This window comes from Ostrea edulis, chromosome 4 (assembly GCF_947568905.1).
Source record: "Ostrea edulis chromosome 4, xbOstEdul1.1, whole genome shotgun sequence".
In the NCBI taxonomy this organism is placed as follows: Eukaryota; Metazoa; Mollusca; class Bivalvia; order Ostreida; family Ostreidae; genus Ostrea; species Ostrea edulis.
In genome coordinates this window covers 16,846,128-16,865,379 of record NC_079167.1, presented here as the reverse complement: position 1 = coordinate 16,865,379, position 19,252 = coordinate 16,846,128, and the positions used below count along the sequence as shown (strand labels likewise).

At 38.0% G+C, this 19,252-nt stretch overlaps 1 protein-coding gene across 2 annotated transcripts in view; it reads right to left on the bottom strand.

Annotated features, from left to right (window-relative positions):
* The window catches only part of LOC125670188 (nuclear pore complex protein Nup155-like), a 29,952-nt gene extending 28,546 nt beyond the window's left edge, over window positions 1–1,406 (bottom strand). Inside the window, exon 1 of one of the 2 annotated variants that reach the window (XM_048905213.2) lies at window positions 1,284–1,406. The gene's annotated coding sequence lies outside the window, so the exon portion shown is untranslated. The remainder of the gene's footprint in view (window positions 1–1,283) is intronic. The other variant, XM_048905214.2, reaches the window with a different exon arrangement.
* Between the last annotated feature and the right edge of the window lie 17,846 nt (window positions 1,407–19,252).

The window sequence follows — 19,252 nt, the reverse complement described above, 5'->3', positions numbered from 1 at the left end:
CTTGAAAATGTTAATTTCGAACCCTGATCACCCGTGGGTCCATTCATTCCTACTCACTCGTTCTCATGAATAAATATTTAAAATAACGTCCAATCAAAGTAATCGTTATAGCAATGGAACTCTTCTGTTTTTAAAGCAGGGTTCGAAATTAACTTTTTCAAGCACTAGTCCGTACGGACTAGTCACTGTTGATGTTCACTAGTCCGGAAAACATTTGTGCATGTTCGAAGAACGGCGGTCTCGAATGCACTCCATGTGTTTGGAAGCTCAGAATGTCATAGTCACACAAACACTTAACCATGCAGGTAATTAATTGACCATAACTTCAAACATCTAAGAGACTCGAACAAATCTTGCTCAAAATCTTTACCATATTCAAGATTGATTTCCGGATTTTCACTAGTCCGTACGGACTAGTGCTATAGAGAGTTCACTAGTCCGACACGTTTTTTTACTAGTCTCGGACTTACGGACATGAGTTAATTTCGAACCCTGTAAAGGTAGCACTAACTTAACTTTGCTATCATCGCAATTGTATACCGAAATCGGACTGAAAGCATCTTTTTGATTGGACAAATTCGCTTAGGGTTTTCCATGAGTGCCCAATCAAATTGCCTCATTGATTATTCATGAGAACGAGCGAGTAGGAATGAATGGACCCACGGGTGATGGAGAGAGGAATGAAGCTTTTTGTAAACACTTTTTATCACGTAGCTTTGATCCCTAGCTCCAAGAAAATGGAACTGGGTGTTGTTATTGATGCAAATTTGAAAGGTTAGAAAGTAATAATTTTTGTCCAATTGTTTTTGTGGTATTCATCGTCAGTGTATGTGAATCAAGAAATTTGGTACACACCATATTGGGCCGTTCCTGCGTTTGGCCACGAAATGGAAGTAAAGGAAAAAGTAGGTAAAAATAGCTACCTGGAGCAGGTTTAAATACCTACTTAGCTATAAGTATAAGTAGCTACGTAGGTAGAATGGACCTGATATATGACATGATCAAATTGAGAAAAACTATTGTGAAAAAAGGCTAATTCTATGATATACAGTGGAACATGGTATACCGTGTATACACTTATATTCGTGGTACTCAGTATTTGAACAGTACATACTAACACAATACTTCCTTCACAATCATGATATTGATAACAAAATAGAAGTTAAGACAATCAGTGAGGGTGGTTCTCTACCACTGTTTCTCGTATTTCTGGCAACACTACAATGATATATATGACTGATATCTGGGGGGAAAATAACATAAAACTATTTAACATTACAAACCTCAGAGTACTTTCACTCCTTCAATCTATTTTTAATCTTTTGAATAACATGTGCCGCCAAATACTAAAGTCAAGCTAGCGGACAATAAGCTAGCGGCCAATAAGGATTTTTCCTAATATTTATCGCTTAGAAAATGTACGTATAACGAACCCGACAAAAAAGTACTCTCAATATACGGCGCCTAGCGCCTAAACTAGGCCATGTGTCACTCAGGTGACCACAGGACATTTTAGGGCATTGACCCCTCTAATAGATTCTGACCCCAAAAGGGTAAGTATAGGCACCGATTTGGGGAACGGCGGCGCCAAATATACCCTATTTTTACTATCTAACTATATGCGGTAGGGGTCTAGGTACGGCGCCTAGCGCCTAAACTAGGACTTGTGTCACTTAGGTGACCACAGGGCATTTTAGGGCATTGACCCCTCTAATAGATTCTGACCCCAAAAGGGTAAGTATAGGCACCGATTTGGGGCACGGCGGCGCCAAATATACCCTATCTAACTATATGCGGTAGGGGTCTAGGTACGGCGCCTAGCGCCTAAACTAGGACTTGTGCCACTTAGGTGACCACAGGGCATTTTAGGGTATTGACCCCTCTAATAGATTCTGTCCCCAAAAGGGTAAGTATAGGCACCGATTTGGGGCACGGCGGCGCCAAATATACCCTATCTAACTATATGCGGTAGGGGTCTAGGTACGGCGCCTAGCGCCTAAACTAGGACTTGTGCCACTTAGGTGACCACAGGGCATTTTAGGGCATTGACCCCTTTAATAGATTCTGACCCCAAAAGGGTAAGTATAGGCACCGATTTGGGGCACGGCGGCGCCAAATATACCCTATTTTTACTATCTAACTATATGCGGTAGGGGTCTAGGTACGGCGCCTAGCGTCTAAACTAGGACTTGTGCCACTTAGGTGACCACAGGGCATTTTAGGGTATTGACCCCTCTAATAGATTCTGTCCCCAAAAGGGTAAGTATAGGCACCGATTTGGGGAACGGCGGCGCCAAATATACCCTATCTAACTATATGCGGTAGGGGTCTAGGTACGGCGCCTAGCGCCTAAACTAGGACTTGTGCCACTTAGGTGACCACAGGGCATTTTAGGGCATTGACCCCTTTAATAGATTCTGACCCCAAAAGGGTAAGTATAGGCACCGATTTGGGGCACGGCGGCGCCAAATATACCCTATTTTTACTATCTAACTATATGCGGTAGGGGTCTAGGTACGGCGCCTAGCGTCTAAACTAGGACTTGTGCCACTTAGGTGACCACAGGGCATTTTAGGGTATTGACCCCTCTAATAGATTCTGTCCCCAAAAGGGTAAGTATAGGCACCGATTTGGGGCACGGCGGCGCCAAATATACCCTATCTAACTATATGCGGTAGGGGTCTAGGTACGGCGCCTAGCGCCTAAACTAGGACTTGTGCCACTTAGGTGACCACAGGGCATTTTAGGGTATTGACCCCTCTAATAGATTCTGTCCCCAAAAGGGTAAGTATAGGCACCGATTTGGGGCACGGCGGCGCCAAATATACCCTATCTAACTATATGCGGTAGGGGTCTAGGTACGGCGCCTAGCGCCTAAACTAGGACTTGTGCCACTTAGGTGACCACAGGGCATTTTAGGGCATTGACCCCTGTAATAGATTCTGACCCCAAAAGGGTAAGTATAGGCACCGATTTGGGGCACGGCGGCGCCAAATATACCCTATTTTTACTATCTAACTATATGCGGTAGGGGTCTAGGTACGGCGCCTAGCGTCTAAACTAGGACTTGTGCCACTTAGGTGACCATAGGGCATTTTAAGGTATTGACCCCTCTAATAGATTCTGTCCCCAAAAGGGTAAGTATAGGCACCGATTTGGGGCACGGCGGCGCCAAATATACCCTATCTAACTATATGCGGTAGGGGTCTAGGTACGGCGCCTAGCGCCTAAACTAGGACTTGTGCCACTTAGGTGACCACAGGGCATTTTAGGGCATTGACCCCTTTAATAGATTCTGACCCCAAAAGGGTAAGTATAGGCACCGATTTGGGGCACGGCGGCGCCAAATATACCCTATTTTTACTATCTAACTATATGCGGTAGGGGTCTAGGTACGGCGCCTAGCGCCTAAACTAGGACTTGTGCCACTTAGGTGACCACAGGGCATTTTAAGGTATTGACCCCTCTAATAGATTCTGACCCCAAAAGGGTAAGTATAGGCACCGATTTGGGGCACGGCGGCGCCAAATATACCCTATCTAACTATATGCGGTAGGGGTCTAGGTACGGCGCCTAGCGCCTAAACTAGGACTTGTGCCACTTAGGTGACCACAGGGCATTTTAGGGCATTGACCCCTTTAATAGATTCTGACCCCAAAAGGGTAAGTATAGGCACCGATTTGGGGCACGGCGGCGCCAAATATACCCTATTTTTACTATCTAACTATATGCGGTAGGGGTCTAGGTACGGCGCCTAGCGTCTAAACTAGGACTTGTGCCACTTAGGTGACCATAGGGCATTTTAAGGTATTGACCCCTCTAATAGATTCTGTCCCCAAAAGGGTAAGTATAGGCACCGATTTGGGGCACGGCGGCGCCAAATATACCCTATCTAACTATATGCGGTAGGGGTCTAGGTACGGCGCCTAGCGCCTAAACTAGGACTTGTGCCACTTAGGTGACCACAGGGCATTTTAGGGCATTGACCCCTTTAATAGATTCTGACCCCAAAAGGGTAAGTATAGGCACCGATTTGGGGCACGGCGGCGCCAAATATACCCTATTTTTACTATCTAACTATATGCGGTAGGGGTCTAGGTACGGCGCCTAGCGTCTAAACTAGGACTTGTGCCACTTAGGTGACCATAGGGCATTTTAAGGTATTGACCCCTCTAATAGATTCTGTCCCCAAAAGGGTAAGTATAGGCACCGATTTGGGGCACGGCGGCGCCAAATATACCCTATCTAACTATATGCGGTAGGGGTCTAGGTACGGCGCCTAGCGCCTAAACTAGGACTTGTGCCACTTAGGTGACCACAGGGCATTTTAGGGCATTGACCCCTTTAATAGATTCTGACCCCAAAAGGGTAAGTATAGGCACCGATTTGGGGCACGGCGGCGCCAAATATACCCTATCTAACTATATGCGGTAGGGGTCTAGGTACGGCGCCTAGCGCCTAAACTAGGACTTGTGCCACTTAGGTATACTTGACACGTTTCCTTAAATTATTTCATAAATTTTTACACATGTAATATCCCTTCAAATATGAGATATTTTTATTTTTTGAGAAAGTTGACCGGGTCTATAGTGCGAAACTATCCCTTTCACACCGTGCCAAATCTGATGTACATTAATTCGTACGAATATTTGTCGTGTATCAATGAATACTCGATAGACCAGTGTTTGATGTTTGAAATGAAATGGGCCCTGTTTGAGGACCCACGTGGTTGGCGCAGACACGTGTCTTTGTTATGATTTACGTAAAAATCATAAATATGTTCAATCATACAATGAGAGAAAAATTAATCAGGTCTAATAATGTAAAATAAATTTGGATTTTTTCAGTAATGCCGTATTAATTCTATGTATAAACACCAAAGTAGTTTTATGCAAAGTACCACGTTTTACAATCACTTTATTAGCATGACCAGGGGTGGATCCAGAAATTGGGGTTAGAAGGCGCAACTTCATGATGCAGGGGTCGGGGGGGGGGGGAGGGGGGTGCACCTTGAGACCCCCAGTGGGTCCAGGGCTAAGCCCTGGTGGAGGCTCCCGGAACCTCCTAGATTTTACGGATTTTACAGATTTTATTGGGCTTCAAATATGTCTTCTATGTGGAAATGTTTACTATTTTCTGTCATTTTTGATAGAGGGAAATCAAAAAAATGACGCAAATTTTAAGGGGTTTTGGAAAAAATGTAAGTTCTCCCAATAAAAGTAATTCAATAAATCAAAAGATTTTGTCATTTATTGCTCTGAGAGAGGAATGAATTATTGCTTTTTTTATCGTTTACATTTTTCTAAACAAGAGACCACGATTTACCTTAAATCCGCCACTAATGACCCCCTCCCCAACGTACTAGATTGTTATTTCTAAATCACTGGAGGATGTTCTATTTCAGAACGGAATTGTTTAAATTTTTGATACTCCATTTGAAAATTTAGCAGAACGTAGTATTCATCATTCCATGGAATTTTGTGACATGTTCACTTCCAGCATATGTAGATATTGATATAAAAATAATAGATTTATATGAAGTAAACCTAATTATTAGTAAATTTTGAAAGATGATGGACATAATGTATTTAGATATGTATTTAGGAATTTCATCGCACAATATTCGGGTTTTTTTCGATGCTGCTGTTCTATGGAGCGCCAAATTAACATACACTCAAATAATTGAAGATATCTTATTCAATTATTGCTCTCTTTAACTGAATTAATGCGCGCATTAAATCAATTATTGCTTTCATCAAATGAATTAATGCACGCTTCAATTCAATTATTGCTCTCCTCAAATGAATTAATGCGCGCATCCATTGAATTAATGAGAGCAATAATTGATTTAATGTGCACATTAATTCAATTATTGCTCTCTTCAATTCAATTGATGCGCGCATCAATGCAATTGAATTAATAAGAACAATAATGGAATTCAATTATTGTTCTCTTCAATTCAATTGATGAAGGCATCAATTTCGTAGAAATATTGCTGGCAATAATTAATTTAGAGCTCGATATAAATAATTTGATGATCTCTTTAATTCAATTGAAGATATCTTTAATTATTTACAATGCTTTTGTATAAGGAATTAATGCGCGCATCAATTCTTTAAAAGAGAGCAACGATTCAATTAAAGAGATCATTAATTCAATTTTGGATATGTTGAGTTGAAGATATCTTTAATTATATAGTTGCTCTCTCTAAAAGAATTATTGCTCTCTTCAAATAAATTAAAGATATTAATTCAATTGAAGAGAGCCATATTAGAATTAATGCGCGCATTAAATCAATTATTGCTCTTATCAATTGATTTAATGCGCACAATATATCAATTATTGCTCTCTTCAATGAAATTGTAGCGCATCAATTCAATTGTCGATAGCATTAATTCATTTGAAGAGATCATTAATTAAATCAAAGTGCGCATCAATTCAGCTGAAGAATTATTGATATCATCAATTCAATTAATGCGCGCAATAATTCAGAATTGAAGATATCATTAATTATTTGAAGAGATCTTTTAATCAAATTGTTGCGCGCATCAAATGAATTGATGATATCTTCAAATAATTGAAGATATCTTCCATTATTTCAGTTTATGTTAATATGGCGCTCCATACTGTTCAGACCTATCAATATCAAAAGAGTAGTGTGACTCATGTCATATTAATAAATGTTATATCAGCAAAACTATGCCAGTAAACACGCTCAAAATCAACGTTATTTTCTATAAAGGATACTGACACAAATATTTGCAAGGTTTGAAAATTTAGGAAATTGTAAAACATTTATTTCAATTTCAAAACATTATTGTATGTCACTTTGCAATTATTAAGAGATAAGTATATTTTAATAAAAGTAAATGAAAAGTTAACCAGAGGATTCTTAAGAGCTACTTACTCAGACCTACATTTTTGCAGTTACTCCCCTTACACCGGAAGTTGGTGGCGCGCTTACCATTGCGGTCCTAAATAGTAAAGCTTACGTTACCAAATTCTTCATTATGCTTAGTTTTAACAGGTTGTATTATATCTATGATAAAACAAGGTTTACTTTCTCCATTTTTATGGAGAAAACTTTTGAAAATGTGCACTTCGTATCACTCAATCACTGCCACGCAGGAGCGTAACTTCAATTGATGATGATGATAATTATATATATATATATATATATATATATATATATATATATATATATTCTACATGGCATCAAGATGATAGAAAATTATAGGAACATGTCTGAATTACTTCAGTGTACATTTCAGATATGATAGATTATTTTTGTTGGCTTTCATATGAAACTGGAGAAGGGTCCATTAACCCCTTACGTGGCAGATACGCAATTTTACGCATCTCTGATAGAGTATGTGGAAGATTTATTTAAAGTCTAAAATTAAGGGTTCTCGGAGATGGTCCCCCGAAACACCCCTCCCGCACCTAACCCTCGCCACCTTCGGCGCTTCAGTGAAACTTTCGGTTCTACACATTTTAACAGTCCTAGCTACGACTTGGCTGAAGTTAGCAGCCACAAACCAGCATCCAATAAGACCATAAAAGCTAACAGCCAATAAGAAAGTTCAACAAAGTACTTCGAGTACTCAGACGGAATACTAAAAGGTAACACATAATAAATCAGAATTGATAATTTTTCAAACAATTAATTAACAAATTTTTAATTACCAAGTTTCATACTTGAAGGCTATTGAGCTCACATGAAAGTTCCTGACGTTACATCACATGAACGTTAATAAGAAAATAATGATTGAAGAGTCCACAAAAGGAGTATGCAGACAAGGAAGTGGACCCCTACGACTATCATTTTTCGCCCTCGGTTTGGGGTTGTAGGGGTACCTCCTGGGGCCACCAAACGGTGAGACCACTTAAGACCTCTCTAATAAATGACTATATGGTGTTGGAATAAAACAAAACTGACAAAAGACTAGAGAACAATGAAGTCAAACATATAGAACCTTTAAAAGGGGTCACATAGGCCTCTGAGGGTAAATAATCTCACCTTAAAGTTCCTAGTTTTACTTTATGTAGGGTCTTAATGATGGCTAATAACAACTTAATCTTTGAAGAGTCCACAAAAAGATTATGCAGACAAGAAAGGGGGCCCCTCCCCTAGGCTATTATCTTCCACCCTCAGTTTGGGGCGGTAGGGGTACCACCTTGGTCCTACCAGGAGCAGGGCCCCTATTCAGACTTCCCTAATAATTGAATATTGGGTGATTAAAGAATAGAAAGCTGATAGACGGGTAGAAAACAACAGTCAAACATATAGAACGCTTAAAAGGGTCACATAGGGTATAAAGTACAATTGAGCTCACCTGAAAGTTCCTAATTTTACGTCATGTAGGGTCATAATGAAGGTTAATAACAACTTAATGTTTGAAGAGTCCGCTAAAAGGGTATACAGGCAAGAAAAGGGACCCCCTGGGGTAACATTTTCCGCCCTCAATTTGGGGCTGTTGGGGTCACACCATGTGCCTTCCGAGTCTCGGTCCATTTTCAGACCTCTTTAATCATTGACTGTGGTGTACTTTATAGACGCCAAACTCCAGGCCATGGACGTATATCTATGGGTGATTGCAAAGTTGTAGTTTCCATGCAGTGCGCTGGTCCGCCGCATAATCCAGGAATTGAAACTTAATTGTACAGATTCTACATGTAGTAACAAAGAAAGAGATCGACGGGTATATCGAATAATGAAACTGTTGGCATGTATTCTATATACACTGAATTTACATTTGTTTAAAACAAGTAAAGAATTACCCATAATTCTCAATAAAACCAATTAAATAAAGACTAAGAGGAATACATTCTTCAAAAATGAAATATGAACAACCAGAAACTTCTTTAGGTCATAGAGATAATTTCCATAAAAATTATTGAAATAATGTATATTTGGGGCCTCCGTGCCCCAAAATGGTGCCTCTATTAACCTTTTGAGGTAAGTTCCTATTAAAAAGGCCAATACCCTGAATGCCCTGTGGTCATCTGAGTGGCACAAGTCCTAGTTTGGGCGCTAGGCTCCCAACTTAAAGCTCAATCGTATTGTTTGAAAGTGCACAATAACTTGTTTCAATCCCTCATATCTAGTAAATGGAATCTGAATTGAGTAATCATTTGTGATACTCTGGTAGCTGATAAATTGCCTTTTGTATCTAATAAATCATGTACATGTATTTTATGAAACCCTTTGTCATATCTTGTGGAATCTTTGTGAGAATGTCAACAAATCAACTGAATATGAACGATACAACACTGGCATCCTCATTGCATTTCACAAGCTAACATGCAGAACACAATGCTTTTTCCATACAATGTCATATTTATTATCAAAATGAATACTCATTGTATCTGAAATACACGAGGAAATTTAATGAAGAACTTAATAATATTAAATGATACAGTTTTTCTCCTTTACGCCATTCGAGTAAATTTTGACTTAGTTAATTAACTACCTTAGCAATACAACGACGTCAAAATGACGTTACAATGTAAATGCATTCATTTCATTGCTATATTTAGAAGCCCGTAGAAAGAAAGCGCGTAGAGGAAATTGGATAAAATTAATTGTTTTAGAAAGCAGATTTTGAAGCCTTTTGATCCCCAAAAGATTTTAAATTTTGGAAACAGGGCCATTTTTCATGATTTCTGGCTTTAGTTTTTATAAGTTGCTATATCCACTGTAAACTTGGTTTGGGAATTTTGATAGAAATAAACTTTTCACCATTGTAATTTATCCTATGGGAGAAATATATCTTTTTGACCATTGGGTTATTTCTTACTAAATAGCTGTAAGCCTGTTATCAAAATTAAGCTTTATTATACCTCGAACTGTGAATGGTTCTCTTCTCTATTGTAATCCAGTATGACTACAGAAAGTATCTTCAGTATTAATTATAGAGCCAATCCAAACAGATTTGGTTTTGGAAATATTGGGTTTTAAACCTGAAAATTTAGAAAATTGAAATAGTAGATCAAGAGCACTTTTTAGACTTTTTTCTAATCCATCCAAAAATAAAACTGTGTCATTTGCATATTGTATTAAACAAATTCTTTCTTTATTTTAATGCCCCTGATATTTTTCTTTTGTAGTATCATATGGCCTAAATTTCGACACAAAGGTTGAATGAATAAGGAGATATTGGATCACCTTGACGACAACCGCTGCCAATTTTAAAGAATTATGAAAAAACACCGTTTTGAATAACACATAATTTAGCTTTATTGTATAACACTGATACCCATTTGATAAGATCACGGCCAAAATTTTAAAAACAATATGGTTTTGTACATAAAAAAAATATATTTACGGTGCCTTTGCTTACCCTTTTCAGGTCAGATCATATTAGGGAGTTGAATACCTAAATTGGGCTGTAATCACATGTGTGGCACAAGTCCAAGTTTAGGCGGTTCATCTAGGCACCCTAACTAAACCTCTATTGCATAGAGTCATATAGTGCAAATAGGATATATTTGGCGTCTCCCTACCCCAAAATGGTGCCAATACTTACCCTTTTGAGGCCAGATTCTATTAGAGGGGTCAAAGCCCTAAAACACCCTGTGGTCACTTGAGTGGCACAAGTCCTAGTTTAGGCGCTAGGAGCCGTACCTAGACCCCTATCGCATATAGTCAAATAGTAAAAATAGGGTATATTTGGCGTCTCCGTACACCAAATCGGTGCCTATAATTACCCTTTTTGGGTCAGAATCTATTAGAGGGGTCAATGCCCTAAAATGGCCTGTTTTCACCTAAGTGGCACAAGTCCTAGTTTAGGCGCTAGGCGCCGTACCTAGACTCCTACCGCATATAGTTAGATAGGGTATATTTGGCGCCGCCGTGCCCCAAATCGGTGCCTATACTTACCCTTTTGGGGTCAGAATCTATTAGAGGGGTCAATACCCTAAAATGCCCTGTGGTCACCTAAGTGGCACAAGTCCTAGTTTAGGCGCTAGGCGCGGTACCTAGACTTCTACCGCATATAGTTAGATAGGGTATATTTGGCGCCGCCGTGCCCCAAATCGGTGCCTATACTTACCCTTTTGGGGTCAGAATCTATTAGAGGGTTCAATGCCCTAAAATGCCCTGTGGTCACCTAAGTGGCACAAGTCCTAGTTTAGGCGCTAGGCGCCGTACCTAGACTCCTACCGCATATAGTTAGATAGGGTATATTTGGCGCCGCCGTGCCCCAAATCGGTGCCTATACTTACCCTTTTGGGGTCAGAATCTATTAGAGGGGTCAATGCCCTAAAATGCCCTGTGGTCACCTAAGTGGCACAAGTCCTAGTTTAGGCGCTAGGCGCCGTACCTAGACCCCTACCGCATATAGTTAGATAGTAAAAATAGGGTATATTTGGCGCCGCCGTGCCCCAAATCGGTGCCTATAATTACCCTTTTGGGGTCAGAATCTATTAGAGGGGTCAATGCCCTAAAATGCCCTGTTTTCACCTAAGTGGCACAAGTCCTAGTTTAGGCGCTAGGCGCCGTACCTAGACCCCTATCGCATATAGTTAGATAGTAAAAATAGGGTATGTTTGGCGCCGCCGTGCCCCAAATAGGTGCCTATACTTACCCTTTTGGGGTCAGAATCCATTAGAGGGGTCAATCCCCTAAAATGCCCTGTGGTCACCTAAGTGGCACAAGTCCTAGTTTAGGCGCTAGGCGCCGTACCTAGACCACTATCGCATATAGTTAGATAGTAAAAATAGGGTATGTTTGGCGCCGCCGTGCCCCAAATCGGTGCCTATACTTACCCTTTTGGGGTCAGAATCTATTAGAGGGGTCAATACCCTAAAATGCCCTGTGGTCACCTAAGTGGCACAAGTCCTAGTTTAGGCGCTAGGCGCCGTACCTAGACCCCTACCGCATATAGTTAGATAGGGTATATTTGGCGCCGCCGTGCCCCAAATCGGTGCCTATACTTACCCTTTTGGGGTCAGAATCTATTAGAGGGGTCAATACCCTAAAATGCCCTGTGGTTACCTAAGTGGCACAAGTCCTAGTTTAGGCGCTAGGCGCCGTACCTAGACTCCTACCGCATATAGTTAGATAGGGTATATTTGGCGCCGCCGTTCCCCAAATCGGTGCCTATACTTACCCTTTTGGGGTCAGAATCTATTAGAGGGGTCAATGCCCTAAAATGCCCTGTGGTCACCTAAGTGGCACAAGTCCTAGTTTAGGCGCTAGGCGCCGTACCTAGACCCCTATCGCATATAGTTAGATAGTAAAAATAGGGTATGTTTGGCGCCGCTGTGCCCCAAATCGGTGCCTATACTTACCCTTTTGGGGTCAGAATCTATTAGAGGGTTCAATGTCCTAAAATGCCCTGTGGTCACCTAAGTGGCACAAGTCCTAGTTTAGGCGCTAGGCGCCGTACCTAGACTCCTACCGCATATAGTTAGATAGGGTATATTTGGCGCCGCCGTGCCCCAAATCGGTGCCTATACTTACCCTTTTGGGGTCAGAATCTATTAGAGGGGTCAATACCCTAAAATGCCCTGTGGTCACCTAAGTGGCACAAGTCCTAGTTTAGGCGCTAGGCGCCGTACCTAGACCCCTACCGCATATAGTTAGATAGTAAAAATAGGATATATTTGGCGCCGCCGTGCCCCAAATCGGTGCCTATATTTACCCTTTTGGGGTCAGAATCTATTAGAGGGGTCAATGCCCTAAAATGCCCTGTGGTCACTTGAGTGACACATGTCCTAGTTTAGGCGCTAGGCGCCGTATATTGAGAGTACTTTTTTGTCGGGTTCGTTATACGTACATTTTCTAAGCGATAAATATTAGGGAAAATCCTTATTGGCCGCTAGCTTATTGTCCGCTAGCTTGACGTAGGCCCGCCAAATTTTTACACCGGAAACCAATGATGAGAAGTAATATTGAAAGGTAATCAGAAAACTCTGGAAAAATCCGGGTATCGTCGTGCGTATAGTATAGTTGATGCTGTTTATAATGAATAAGATTTCATTTTATTTTAATTAAATACCCACTTCCAAGGGTTGAACTCACGACCTGCGAAAACAAATCTCCCAGCAGCACGTAAGCCTAGCCACTAACCAGCCAACTATAGTCCACTCGACCATCTAGGCAAGACATAAAAGGACCACACAAGAAACATATTGCATTTGAAATATTTTATATAAAGCACAGAAATAGCAATAAATTATATAAGCGGATCAAAGGATCTGATTTTAATCAGATTGTCACTGATGGATATTGACTTTCATAGAACTACAATTAGGCGTCTTTATTGCAGAGAAACCAGTTTAGGTTTCAACTCGGTTTTTAAAACCGGTTTTGAACCAGTGTCAAACCAAAACCAGTTAGGTTTTTTTTTTTTTTTTTAATTTATCGGTCTTAAGCTGAAACCACCTTTGAGTGCGGTTTCGGCGGTTTTAACATGGAGACTGCAGAAGTTGTGATACTGAAGTGCGGCACTTGTCTCTGGACAGTCTGATCGTACTGAGCAATTTATTGAGCATCCTTGTTGTGAAAAATTAATTAAAGTTAATAATCAATCAACATTTGTTTTTTCAGTTGTAGTTTTAACACAAATGGAGATAAGTTGAAGAAATACCTTCTGATTGTAAAAATAAATCAAATGGGTATGTTAGCTATTTTTGATGGTTTTTTTTTTAAAACTAGTTTTTGATATTAAAAAAAAATGGCCCTATGTATCTCTTCTACACGAGATGAGGCAGACATGAATTTCTATCCTATAACACCGACTCTTGCTGATGTATTCAGTGATTTTTTAAGGCCCATTTTGTGTCTGAATTTCTGCCCTTTCCCCTCCTAAAAATTGCCAATTTTTTCCCAATTTAGCTGGCATTTTTTCCAATAATAAAATTATGAAAGGAAAACGTATTTGAAAGAAATAAACATTCGATGGAAATTAAATACATAAGACTTAACAAAGAGTTATGGGAATGATGATTTGGATAGAATAGTTGAAAAGTTTAGAAGGTTAAAGAAAATTAGATGTGTAAAATACAGATAATATAATGTTTGATATGATTTTAAAACTTATTTATGGTAAAATTCATTTTTCCAAATTTGGCTGAAATGTCGACAATTTTTCCCAATTCGAAAGCCACAGGACCCTTGTAAAAATGTAGAAAAATCACTGGTATTAGGTATATGTTATGTGTGATTATGTTCTGATGTCCATTGCTACAATATTAATAATATGAACCGTTAGTTAAACTTTTTCATTGTCTAAGTCATGTATGGATATATTTGGTCAAAACGACGTGAAGAGGGTCAGAAATCAGGAAAACTCACAACATATTTTTCGGATAAAGAAAACTTTACTATGGAAAGTTATATATTTTTAGAATCCCTAGAATTAAGAAAAACTCTATGTAGATTTCGAATTAGTGCACATGACCTTCGAATTGAAAGAGGACGATATAAATTTACAAAAACCAATTCTGGCCAGAAGATTTCTTTAGAAAGAAACAAAAGAATATGTGAATTATGTAACCTTAATTGTGTACAAGATGAATTTCATTTCCTTACTGATTGTCCATTCTATGTTGAAGAGAAAAATATGTTTTTTAATGGTATATACAAGCTCAACAAAGAAATTATCTATCTAACAAATAAGGACAAATTTACTTGGTTGATGATTAATGAAGACAAACCAGTAATTGTCAAATTGAGTGAATATTTAGTGCAAACTTTCAGAAAAAGAAGTGATGCTTTAAAACTGCAAAAATCATTATAGTTTATTATTCATATGTTGGTATAATACTGATACTGTCCATTTACTTGTGTATATACATGATTAGCAATTCATATATGTATGTACTTGTTTCCCCAACATGCTGCATCCACATGCAGTTTACAGTCTATGTAACCTGTAGTTAATGTTGTAAACTTTCTTTCTTTTTTGAATTTCCTTCTTTATAAACTGTCTTACTGTTATGCCCTCTGGGCCCAAAAGTGGGTATTGACTAAAACCCGGTCTCGGTCCCGGTCTTCGGTCTCGGTCCCGTGACTAAAACCCGGTCTTCGGTCCCGGTCCCAGATTTTTTCATTAGATAAAAACAGAATACATCAGAATATTTTAGCCCTAATTTCTCATTAATTTAGATATGACATATCATGCCTGCATTCTGATAGTTGATTGATAATATTATTGTCGTCTTTCGTAAAATAATATGTGAAAACTCCGAGACTGGTGCGACCGAGAAGTAAAAACAGTGCTAAAACCCGGTCCCGGTCTCGATATTTTTTATTTTTCTAAATAGCCGCTTTAATCTACCTTTTTATTAAAAAATATATAAGAGTGTTATATTCAATGACATTCCTTTGTATGCACATGTATGTTTCTGATTTATTGTATGTTTGTGTTTTATTCCAGTTTTCCTTTTTATGTCAAAATCGAATTCAACTACGTGATTTTTTTCCTCCCAAATGAACGCGTTATATTACACTTTCATAAAAAGATAAGGATGTAGAAGAACACCTGACCACACGATTGATAAAATTTTCAAATTCAATGTTGGTGTATTCCGAACCGGGTCTCTGTATATGTACATGTATACGCGGGTTATTGCGCTCTCTTCTCTCTCTCTTCTCTCTCTCTCTCTCTCTCTCTCTCTCTCTCTCTCATTTACGAGTGTATCGTGAGAATCGCATTAATTTGTTAAATTATGATGTTATATTAGTTGTTATAATCAGGGAAGAAAAGCCTCTATGTAAATATTAGAGTAATACAAAGTAGAGTGCACGTGCAAAATATGAGTCCAGAATGTATGATGTATGAAGTACTTTAAAAATTATGTTCATTAGTGAAATGGAAAAAAACCCAACCAAATATTGTCCTTAAATTTTATTATAATTATTGAAACATGATGAATAATTGTTGTTGATAGCGAAACAAAAACACTCTTGTCAACAACCCCCTCCCCCGCCCCTTTCCAGAAAGATTCTGAATATAAGAATAATGCTTTTGAAAAGCAAATGTTATACCCCCGTAATCGGATATTCGGGGCGCATTTATATAGTTTTTGGTCCATCCGTCTGTTTGTCAGTAAAAACTTGCACCTTCGGCATAACTTTTGAATGCATGTTGATAGGGTTTTCATATTTCACATGTGTACTCCTTGTGACAAAACCTTTCTTTACATGCAATTCTTCACCTTTCAAATTTGACCTACTTTTGAAAATCTTTAACCTTAGTCATAACTTTTGAATCTGAAATTTATTTCTTAAATGAATTTACATGTATGTCTTGCATATTTATAAATGTAGATTTCATTGTTTGTAAAGTGAGTTTATGTCAAATTTATGGACTTTGAAATATAAGATATTTAGAAAATAGGAAACAAACAGTTTTGTGCAGCATAATTAATACATATATGTTTGTACATATACCTATATTGCTATTTACAATAAATATAGTTACCACATAATATTACAGTAAAACATACCATAGGTTATTTGAAGATCATCTAAACTCAGAGGGTATTTTCTGTATAAGTATACAGAATCTGACATTTTTGGTGAGCATTTGCTCTATGTATGACACACTTTTATAGATACTATAAATATATTAGGTGGATTTTTTTAAAGCATTGTATCTAAAAGAACCACAAATGAAAAAAATAAATAAAATAAAACTAAGTATCAAATAAGAAAGGAAGAAATATTTTATACTTATTATTTATTGGTTATATACAAATATATGTAAAATATATACCCATATAAAGAGATCGGGTTCGGAATACAAAACAGGAATCTTTGAAAACTGATTTTTGACAGGAATAGAAGAAATAAAATAAATGAACAAATAAACTAACTGTAAATTACAAACAAATACACCAGGATAAGTACATATATATTATTTCCCTTCTACATCCTTATCTTCTTATGAAAAGGTAGTGTAACGCGATCATTTGGGACAAAATGTCACGTACATGTATAGTTGAGTTCGGTTCGGACATAAATATAAAGAATATTGGAATAAAAAACCTACACACACAATAAATCAGAAATATATGTATACAAAGGGATGCCATTTAGTATCACATCCTTATCTTTTTTATGAAAAGGTAGATTAAAGCAGCTACTGAGGGAAAATGTCGAGACCGGGACCGGTTTTTAGCATTGTTTTATTTCTCGGTCCCACCGGTCCCGGAGTTTTCACATATTCTTTTACGAAAGAAGAAAATAATATGATCAACTTACTATCAGAATGCAGGCATGAGATATCATACGTAAGTTATTGAGAAATAGGGCTCAAATATCCTGATATATTCTGTTTTTATTGAATAAAAGTATCTGGGACCGGGACCGAGACCGGGTTTTAGTCAGTACCCCAAAAGTGGAATAAACTTATCTTATCTTATCTATATTGACTCTCATCTACTGCGAATTTGTTGCTTGATTATTTTAAGCTGTTGGAATGTGTATGCTGTTATGTACTCTGCATTAATTAATTGGGCATGCAGAAGTGGATGATATTAATGATATACATGTAGTATCGTTGCTGTCCATTGCAGTTTAATACATCTTACAACAAGGCACCAGCAGTGTGGATAGCTTGTATAGATCTTCAAATGTACACCTCCCCTTCTGGAAAGAAATTATTTTCATACAGAACTGCTTCTGTACAAAAATAATTTCTTTCTAGAAGGGGTGTGTGTGTACATAAGATCTATACAAGCTATCCACATCTCAGGTGCCTGTGATATTTTACACATGCGATTCAACATTCAATCTATATATTATGTATCTGCTTATTTTACATGAGGGTGAAGTGGATTTCTGTTTTATATCCTTTGTCACCGACTCTTGCTGCCTCTTGTTGATATATCAGGCATAGTATAAATTGCATAAGGGATAATGCATATATTTACACATCAACTGAGTGCTGATGTCTACATATGAAACTTGAAATACCACCAGTGAGTGTATTGACTCGAGGAATTACTTTTCACCGTGTGACGGGGTACGGTGTACTGTCTTTACTTATACCGTGTGACGGGGTACGGTGTACTGTCTTTACTTATACCAATAATTATATACCGGTATGTGTTACATGTTTATGCCTATTTGGTTAGAAATGCTACTGTTCTATTCAATATCAGAGAGAGAGAGAGAGAGAGAGAGAGGGGGGGGGGGGGGGAGGGGGTAGTGGGTAACGTATGGTCCCCCTTTTGTTGACGAAACATAGTGTCTGATAAATTAAACTTTTTTCAGTAAATTACATAACATGAAAAAACAACCAAACTATGTTGATAAAGTAACAAATAGATGATTTGTAAAATCAGAATAAACACTCGTGAGCTTGCTACAAAGAAAAGGAAGATATTTCTAATCCTTTTTGTAACGCCTGCAAAATCAAACTCATTGAAGATGAAGGACACTTTTTGTTACCTATTATTGCATATAGTGTAATAAGAGATCATTATACACTTGTGTAGCGATATACGTGATCTAATTTTAATTAGATTAACCCCATACTAAAAATCTATAAATATAATGGTCGATATCAATGCCAAACTTCAAATATTGCTATATCAGTAAGTTGTGACCGGTGAACAGGGGATGTTTACTCCTTCTGGGTACCACTGGTGTGTCCAAGGGGTCCGTGTTTGACTTTCGCTCCATTTTTAATGGTTTGCCGTAAAACTGTTTCGTTTGACCCGAGAGAGGGAGGGACAGGTCAACCCGAAAACTTATGTAATTGTTCATATATATATACTAAGCAATAATGTCATAACTCTTGAAGGTTAAAAAGAAAACGGTTGAGTTATTTTCGGCGTTCTACTTTTTCTTTATCATACTATTGTTGTGTGGATAATTACTTATATTTTGGATTATATATATATATATATATATATATATATATATATATATATATGGTTTTTTTAAAGTCACAATGTCCCATATAAGATATTAAAAGATATGAAATAAACAACAAAGATAAAATACTAACGGAAGCGTTTTCATTTTAAAATCCCCAGGCGTGACATTTTATATTGCTTTACCAGTTTCAGAGATTTGTAATATATATTTTTTAAAAAGTGATAATGTGATAATAACTTTCAATGCTTTAAAAACTTTATTTCTTCAAACGAATGCTTTTCAGATACAATTCCGGAACCATCGATTCCAAGTGTGACAGTTTTACTTAATGGATACGACACTGATGGGGTACCATCCATACCGTTTACGTGACAGCTTGTTTCTACGTGTGTATCCATACGCAAATCCTTCTTC